Below are 8479 nucleotides of genomic sequence, written 5' to 3' on the forward strand. Positions count from 1 at the left end.
CAGTCACAGCCCTGTTGATAGGACAAACTACAAAGCAAGCACCTTTACCTGGTGAGCCTTCAGACCAGGCCCCCTTTTTAATCTTTTTTTCCTTTCTTTCTTCTTGTTCTTTTTTTTTTTTAATTTATTTTGCCCCTCCCCACCTCAGTGCTGGGGATGGAATGGAATCTGGGGTGTGAATCTGTAAGCTCTCTACCCCTGAGCTACAGCCCAGATCTACAGAATTTTTTTCTCAAAAAATTGAAGGACATAAAAGATTCTTTTTTTAAAATTATTTTCTTATATTTATTTATTTATAATGTATACAATATTTTGTCTGTGTGTATGTCTGCAGGCCAGAAGAGGGCACCAGACCTCATTACAGATAGATGGTTGTAAGCCACCATGTGGTTGCCAGGAACTGAACTCAGGACCTTTGGAAGAACAGGCAATGCTCTTAACCACTGAGCCATCTCTCCAGCCCGACATAAAAGATTCTACAGCACAAGAATCATGCAGGTGTGCACAAAAAAAAATTGAAAATAAAATTTATGTCCTGGCAATGCTGAAGCATGCATGGGCAGACCGTACATGGCGGTTCTGTTGAACTTGTCCATATTGGGTTCCATGGTCTAAGCTGATGAGGACAACTGACCAGGTCTCTTCCTCAAGAGGGCACCAGACCTCATTACAGATGGTTGTGAGCCACTGTGTGGTTGCTGGGAATGGAACTCAGGACATTTGGAAGAGCAAGCTGTGCTCTTAACTGCTGAGCCATCTCTCCACGGGCGTGCACAGCTTCCCCTGAAATGTCTGTCACTATACAGACGCAGGCAGCACACTTGGTTTTGGCAGTGAGAACACACATGGCTCAGTGTTTTGAAGATCTTTCTCCGGCTTCTGTTTCTTATGTTCCACACGATTCCCTAGTGGTCCATCCTTGATGTTACCTCCTTCGTCCAACCTCGCTCTAGGCTCTGCGCTGGGGTCCAAGCTAGCTGTGGTGAACGGTCCCCATGCCCCTTCCTTCTCAGCTTCTCGTATGATGGAATGAGACTGGAAGAGAGATCCCTAGTGGTGGAGCCACTGGATGGGGACACTCCATGTCTGGGGTGAATGTGATCAGACAGAGGACCCTGAGAAGTCTTGTCAGCTTGTCCCCTACGTACAGGAGAGAACTGAGAAGGGGGTGGCAAGGAAGGGCGGGCCTCTGGTCACGGCTTCCCGGATACCAGTCTGTCTGCACACGAACACAGCCCTGGTTTCTGCCTGTGGGCTTCTCGCAGAACCCACGCCCGGCCTTGCTTGCCCACAAAGAAGCAATGGAGCAGGGTGCCTGGGCTTCAGGAATTCTTGCCTACAGTGATGGGAGAGCTCCGTGTACCCCCTGAACTCGCTGATGGACATGCAATTAACTCGCCTGTGGTTATGTGGGCAACTGAACTGGAATGGAAAGTTAGTGTGGAAACGGGGGCCTTTCAAGTTATGACAAATTCATCAAAACACGTGAACCCAGGAGCAGGGAGGCTGCCATGGCCGCCACTGGGAGCAGTGTCTGCTTCAGCCCAGGGGACAAAGCCCTTTCTAGCCTTTTCTGTGAGGCCAGGACCCAAGCTGACCAATTCCCTGAGGAGGATGTTCTGGTCTAGTGCTGACCTGTCTAGTGTGACCTGTCTAGTCTTCCGGTATCGGTGTCTCTCTCTGAGCCACCTCTGAGACCAACTCAATATTGTCAGGTGTTCTTGGATTCCCAAATGCCAGAATAGGATTGAGGGGGCTGAAACCCAATCAGGAGACTGATCGGAGAGCAAGTTCAGGAATTCCCGCTTTCCAGGAGCGCGGATCTTTAGCCTCCCGCCTACGAGGGGGAGATGAGCCTGAGACGGCCAGGGAGGACCTGTGCTCTCTGTGCCTGGGGTGTCTTGAGTTTCGTGGGAAGGACAGGTCTTGCTTTGTTTGTTTGCTTGTTGTTTTTCGAGACAGGGTTTCTCAATGTAGCACTAGCTGTCCTAGAACCTGCTCTGTAGACCAGGCTGGCCTCGAACTCAGAGATGTACCACTCTCTGCCTCCTGAGTGCTGAAATTAAAACCATGCACTACCATTGCCCGGCAAGGACAGGTTTTTAATATGGTCTGAGAGCCGGGCGATGGTGGTGCACGCCTTTAATCCCAGCCAGCACTCGGGAGGCAGAGGCAGGCGGATCTCTGTGAGTTCGAGACCAGCCTGGTCTACAAGAGCTAGTTCCAGGACAGGCTCCAAAGCCACAGAGAAACCCTGTCTCAAAAACCCCAAAAAAAAAAAAAACCAAAAAAAAAAATATTGTCTGAGAGCCAGACAGGATGTCAGCAACAGGATCCCAAGTTTAAGTACAGTCTGGGCTACTCAATGAGGCCCTATCTCAAAGTCAATAAATAACAAGATGGGTTGATGTCTGATAAAGTTGGAACCACAACCTCCCAGTGTGTGATCTGTACAGGAGGTTGACTAAGGAAGAGCCTCTGGTCAGACTTTGATCTCATGGGTAGGAACCTGAGCATAAAAAATCCTGCTCTTGGGACATGTGAGTATGAGAAGTTGTTCTAACTCTAGTGTTGTCAGCCAACTGAAGTTGTCCTTCCACGGCTGAGCAGCTCTCCAAAAAGCCCAGAAAAGAAAGCAATTCATAGAGCATGCTGCTGTCTCAAGGACCACTCCCCCTTCTGCGGCTGGAGCGGAGCACTCTGCGGCTGGAGTGGAGCACTCCCCCTCTGCGGCTGGAGTGGAGCACTCTGCGGCTGGAGTGGAGCACTCCCCCCTGTGGCTGGAGTGGAGCACTCTGCGGCTGGAGTGGAGCACTCCCCCTCTGCGGCTGGAGTGGGCAGTAGTCCTACCCTTTGGAAGGCCCATGTCCACAGCTGTTACCGTGGCCTGATGGAGGAAGCTCATTGGCTAATAAAGGAACTGCCTTGGCCCATTTTATTGGTTAGAGGATAGGTGGGAGGAGTAAACAGAACAAAATGCTGGGAGGAAGAGCAAGTGAGCTGAGAGACTCCACAGCTCTCTCGGGAGCAGAAGCCTGAGAGAGACACCATGCCCCGCTCCCGGGATGAAGTTCCGACCCAGGATGGACATAGGCTAGAATCTCCCCGGTAAGCGCACCTTGGGGTGCTACACACAGATGATTAGAAATGGGTTAAATTAATATGTGAGAATTAGCCTAGAAGAGAATGGGCCAAGCAGTGCTTAAAAGAATACAGTGTCTTGTGTAATTATTTTGGGGCATAAGCTAGCCAAGCAGGCGGCCGGGGTGCTGGGAACGCAGCCCCGCCGCCACTCTTATTACTTCAGTGGCCCTTTAGGTAATGGCCTCTGTCATTGGATGGAACTTGGATCTAAACCAAAATGTTCTAGAAGATCACAGTTGCAAGCCCTGGGGGGAGGGCTCATCACAGATGAGGGGTCCTGACCACTTTGATTTACATCTTCCTGGACTACGTAGCAAGTTCTGGATCAAGAAATTTAGTGAGAGGTCTCACCAAAACCAGAGAGACAGAGATATAGAGACAGAGGCAGAGAGGCAGAGACAAAAACAGACAGAGACATAGAGACAGAGGCAGAGAGACAGAGACATAGAGACAGAGGCAGAAACAGAGAGACAAAGACATAGAGACAGAGGCAGAGACAGAAAAAGAGAGACAGAGACATAGAGACAGAGGCAGAGAGACAGAGACATAGAGACAGAGGCAGAGACGGAAAAAAGAGACAGAGACATAGAGACAGAAACAGACAGAGAGGCAGAGACAGAAACAGACAGAGACATAGAGACCCCCAATACCTGTGACTGTGGAAACAGGGTCCTTGTATATAACCCAAGGTAAAGATTGTTGTTAAGACTGTTGGCAACTGAACTGGACAGCCTGATTGACGTTAGAGCCGGGGTCCAGACTCAGTGACTGACACCCTGATAAGTTGACAGTAATTTGCCTACAGAGATGAGTTACCTCGGGAAAACAGATGGAGCTGCATACCTGCACGCCAAGGGCACCAAGATGCATCACTAGCATCCCGGAAGCCGGACAGAGCACAGGGTGAGTCCTCTCTCAGCCTTTCCCCAAAAGCCTGCCCTTAGACACTTCATTCTCAACTTCAGGATCCCAGTGAAAACCATCGTCTTTAGTTTAACCCCCAGTTTGTGGTCATCTGGTGCCCAAGAAGGTCACATTATCCCTCCTCCTTCTCTCTATTCCCTTTTAGGGGACCCAAGAACCAGGGAATGGGTGCTTGGTGACGTGAAGGAGGAGGCCGTGGAGAGGTGCTCGCCTGGGCCCCTGAGCACCGGTAAGTGACTTAGGCTAACAGTGCCCGGAGCCCCTTGGGGAGGGAGTGGGGACCCTGAAAGGAGGGCAGTGCCAGGTGCGGCTGTGGCGCTGGTGTGAACCCGGCTTTCTTATTATAGACGGATCTACAAGTAGACAGGGCAGAGTGTGTGTCTAGGTCTGGCCCGAAGGCCGCAAGTCCTGGCAGCAGTGAACAAACCCAGCTCAGAGCCGCCTCCTTGATCCCGAGCTAACAGAAGTCAGGGGCTCTGGGAGGAGCCAGGCCCAGGGCTGGACACAAAAGATGCAAGATGAACCCAGATGCCTCCATGTGCCAGAAAGCCAGGAAGTGCTCAAGGGACAATGGAACCACAGGGAAAGGCAGGAACCGGCCGGAAGGGCTTCCCTTTGACTGGACCTGGACAAACTGAACAACACGATATAGTAATGGACTGCTATCTTTATTTACCATGTAAATAATTCATGATAAAAATAAATGATTGAATATGTGAATGGGGGAGAAAGCTGACTCCCAAACGTAGGAGGAATAATGGGACTAGAGAGGCTCCATTTGGCAGTCGGCTTATTAATAATTGATTCGGGGAAGAATCAACAGCGGATGCTCCAACTCCTGGTGAAAGGTCAAAGGAAGCGGGCTATTTACTTAGACTTGCCTATCTGCTCTCAGAGCACTTGCTAATTATTACTTAGTAATTAGTAAGTTCAAAATACTAATTAATTAACCGCACCATCGAGGAACCTGGCAGACATCACCTTCAGCCAAGTGGCAAACATCAGTATCACCGGAGAGGGTTGAACAGACACCCTGGGCCTCCCCACATGCTGTGGCAGAGGCATGCAACATCACTTCTGAGAGAGAGAAGGGACCAGATACGACAAAGAGACAGACAGTCTGAACTCGGGGGTATTTTACATCATCCGCATGTGCTCCTCAGAAATGAAGCACAGAGAAGAAAAACACAAAAGTAAATTTACCAAGCTGCGCGTGGTGGCACAGACCTGCCACCCCAGCCCTCAGAGTCCAGAAGATCAAGTTTAGTCTCATCCACATAGTGAGGTTGAGGCCGGGCCGGGCCGGGCTACTGAAACCCATCTTCAAGAAGGAAAAGGTTGCCCTGGGTGTTTTCCAGGGCTGAGGAGCAAGCTCCTACCGGGGTCTAGGTATTCTTGCGAAATGCTCACCCACTGAGCTACAACCATAGCTTAAAACTAACTTAACCACGTTTCACTTGAGATGTTTAGAAGTGACCCCTCTGGCCGGGCCGTGGTGGCACACACCTTTAATCCCAGCACTCAGGAGGCAGAGGCAAGCGGATCTCTGTGCGTTTGAGACCAGTCTGGTCGACAAAAGCTACTTCCAGGATATCTAGGACTGTTACACAGAGAAACCCTGTCTGGAAAAGGCAGTGACCCTCGGCTGCCTTATGAAACGACAGCCACCTCCAGAGGTCCAGCTCTAGACCACAGGAACCCCACAGTGGGCGGCTGCGAGACCTGGAGTAAGCTCCCTGGCTTCCGACCTTCACGTACACATCACTAGACACCTTCGCCCAGGCGACCTTCCTCCCTGAATTCCAGGCAGCTGGCCCAGCTCTCAGACCAAACCGTGGAACAATATCTTCACAGGCCCACGCCTCGGAGGAAGACTGGGTTCTAAGTTGAAGGGCGCTGCAGAAATACAACAAAAGCCCTGAGAGGCTAGGCTGTGCTCTTGACTAGCAGGAACTGCTCTGTCATTCCCAGCTGCATCGAGGTCCTGATTCCGACTGGCTGCCTCGGTGGGGGGGGGGGGGGGGGGAGCCAGGAGACTGCAACTGTGTACAACAAACTATCAACCGGTTCAAAAATAGAATAAGAAAGTGTGGGGAATGGCTGGCACTTTGGGAGTCAGGTGGATGGGATATAGGTGCTTTTTTGCACTAGTCTATCAACTTTTCTATAAGTTGGAAATTATTCAGAAGTAAAAGCTTTAAAAAAAAAAGTGTTGCATCTGAGGGCATGGGCCTGTAATCCCAGCTACTCCAGGAGGCTGAGGCAGGAGCTTTATCAGTTTCAGGCCATGTGGGCCTCTTAGTGAGGCCCTGTCTCAAGACACAAAGTGGAAAGAAGCCTGCTGTGGGAGAATGCTCTTGTACACTATAAAGATTTGTCACTTGTGTGGGTTTAATAACTGGCCAGTAAGCCAGGCAGAAAGTATAGGTGTGGTGACCAGGACCAGACTAGGAGAATTCTGGGAAGAGGAAAGGCAGAGATGCAACTGCAAGCCAGACACAGAGGAAGCAAGATGAAAATGCCTGACTGAGAAAAGGTACTAAGTTATGCAGTTAAAACATAGATAATAATTATAGGTTGATTTAAGCTGTAAGAGCTAGTTAATAATAAGCCTGAGCAAGAGGCCAAACAGTTTGTAATTAATATTAAGCCTCTGAGTGTTTATTTGGGAACCTCCCTCTACAGAGGCCTTGTGTGGTGGTGTGATGGTTAGAGCCATTATTGTCACAGGTTCTAGAGTCAATGGGAAGAGAGCCACCAGCTACACCCAAGAGGGCTGTCTTGTGTAGCCTGAAAAATAAAAACCCAGAAATGGATATTGGGGTTCAACCTGAAGATCAGAAAAGCAAAGCAGCCAAGTCACTAGAGAGCTCTCACCTCTCAGTCTTCAGACTGTAAGCAAAGGAAGTTCCTGTCTCATCCCGCCTTATATTTCTCTCTAGTGCTGGGATTAAAGGCGTGCACCACCACTGCCCTGTGGCTAACTAGTGTGGCTACTGGGATTAAAGGTGTGTGCCACCACTGCCTGGTCTGTATGACTGACGAATGTGGCTGTTTTGTGTTCGGATCTTCAGGCAAGCTTTATTTATGAAGACACAAATGAAATATCGCTACAGTTGTGACTAGGTTAGCGGAGGCAGAGGCAGTAGCACACACTGTAGAGGAGGCAGTGCCGTTCCCTGGGCTTGTGCACTGGGCTGCCTCCTTACTGCAGGTCCTTCCCCCCATGGTGGACTGTGTCCCTAAACTGTGAGCCAAAATCAGCTCATTCCGCTTAAGTTTCTCTGTCAGTGGACAAGTGAGATGGGTGGAGATATAACACAGTGACAGAATGCGAAGCCCTGGGTTCAGTATCCAGAAGAAGAATTATATATTTATTATTTACTTATAAATAATAAATAAATAATTGTATTTATGTATGATTTATTTATAATTATAAAATATAAATAAATATATTGTTTATTTAAAGGATGGGACTGGGAAGATGGCTCAGCAGTTAGGAGCACTTGCTGCTCTTCATGAAGATGTGGGTTCAGTCCCCAGCATCCTTGTCTGGTGTCTCAGGACTGGCTCTAACTACAGTTCCGGGGAGATCTGTTGTACTCTCCTGGCCAGGGTACTGCACGTGTGTGGCACACAGTGAGACATGCACGGATACACAGAAGTCAGATAAAAACAAATCACAGAAACAATGGCTATAAAAAGAAAACGGTACAGAGGTGAGCCCAAGGATACAAATGGCTATCTCGTTCGGGGCGACACAGATGGCAGATACGTCCACACAGAGGCTTCGCTTCTCCCTTTGTCAGGGAAGATATCAGTCTATTCCCATCAGAATGGCTAAAATGAAGGAAATGGTCACAAAAGCATATGCTGGCGAGGATGTGGAGAGACAGAGTTAGTCACTCACGGCTGTGGGGACTTGAAGTGACACAACTTTGGAAAACAGTGTGGCAGTTTCCTTGGAAACAAACACACCACGGAATAACCCCACAACCGCATTCATGGGAATTTATCCCAGAGAAATAAAGATTAACGTTCACACAGCATCCTGGAAGGGAGATTCACACAGCAGGAGATAGAGCCATGTCTCAGTGATCAAGAACATTCACACGCTTCCAGAGGACGGAGCACACACACCAGGCTGCTCACAAGAAGAGCCCTCACACGCTTCCAGAGGACGGAGTCCCAGCACACACACCAGGCTGCTCACAACTGCCTGTGACTCCAGCCCCAGGTGTACTCCCGGGCCCGGCATGTGCTTCACCTTACGCACGCATATGCAACAACAATTTTACCATTTGGTTTTGTATTTCTGAGAAAGGATATCTCTGTGTCCTGAAGCTCTCTATGTAGACCAGGCTGGCTTAGACTCACAGAGCTCAGCCTGAATCTGCCTCCTGGGTGCGGG

The sequence above is a fragment of the Microtus oregoni genome, unplaced genomic scaffold (assembly GCF_018167655.1).
Source record: "Microtus oregoni isolate MIOR12 unplaced genomic scaffold, Mior012 000117F_ref0000505, whole genome shotgun sequence".
NCBI classification, from domain to species: Eukaryota; Metazoa; Chordata; class Mammalia; order Rodentia; family Cricetidae; genus Microtus; species Microtus oregoni.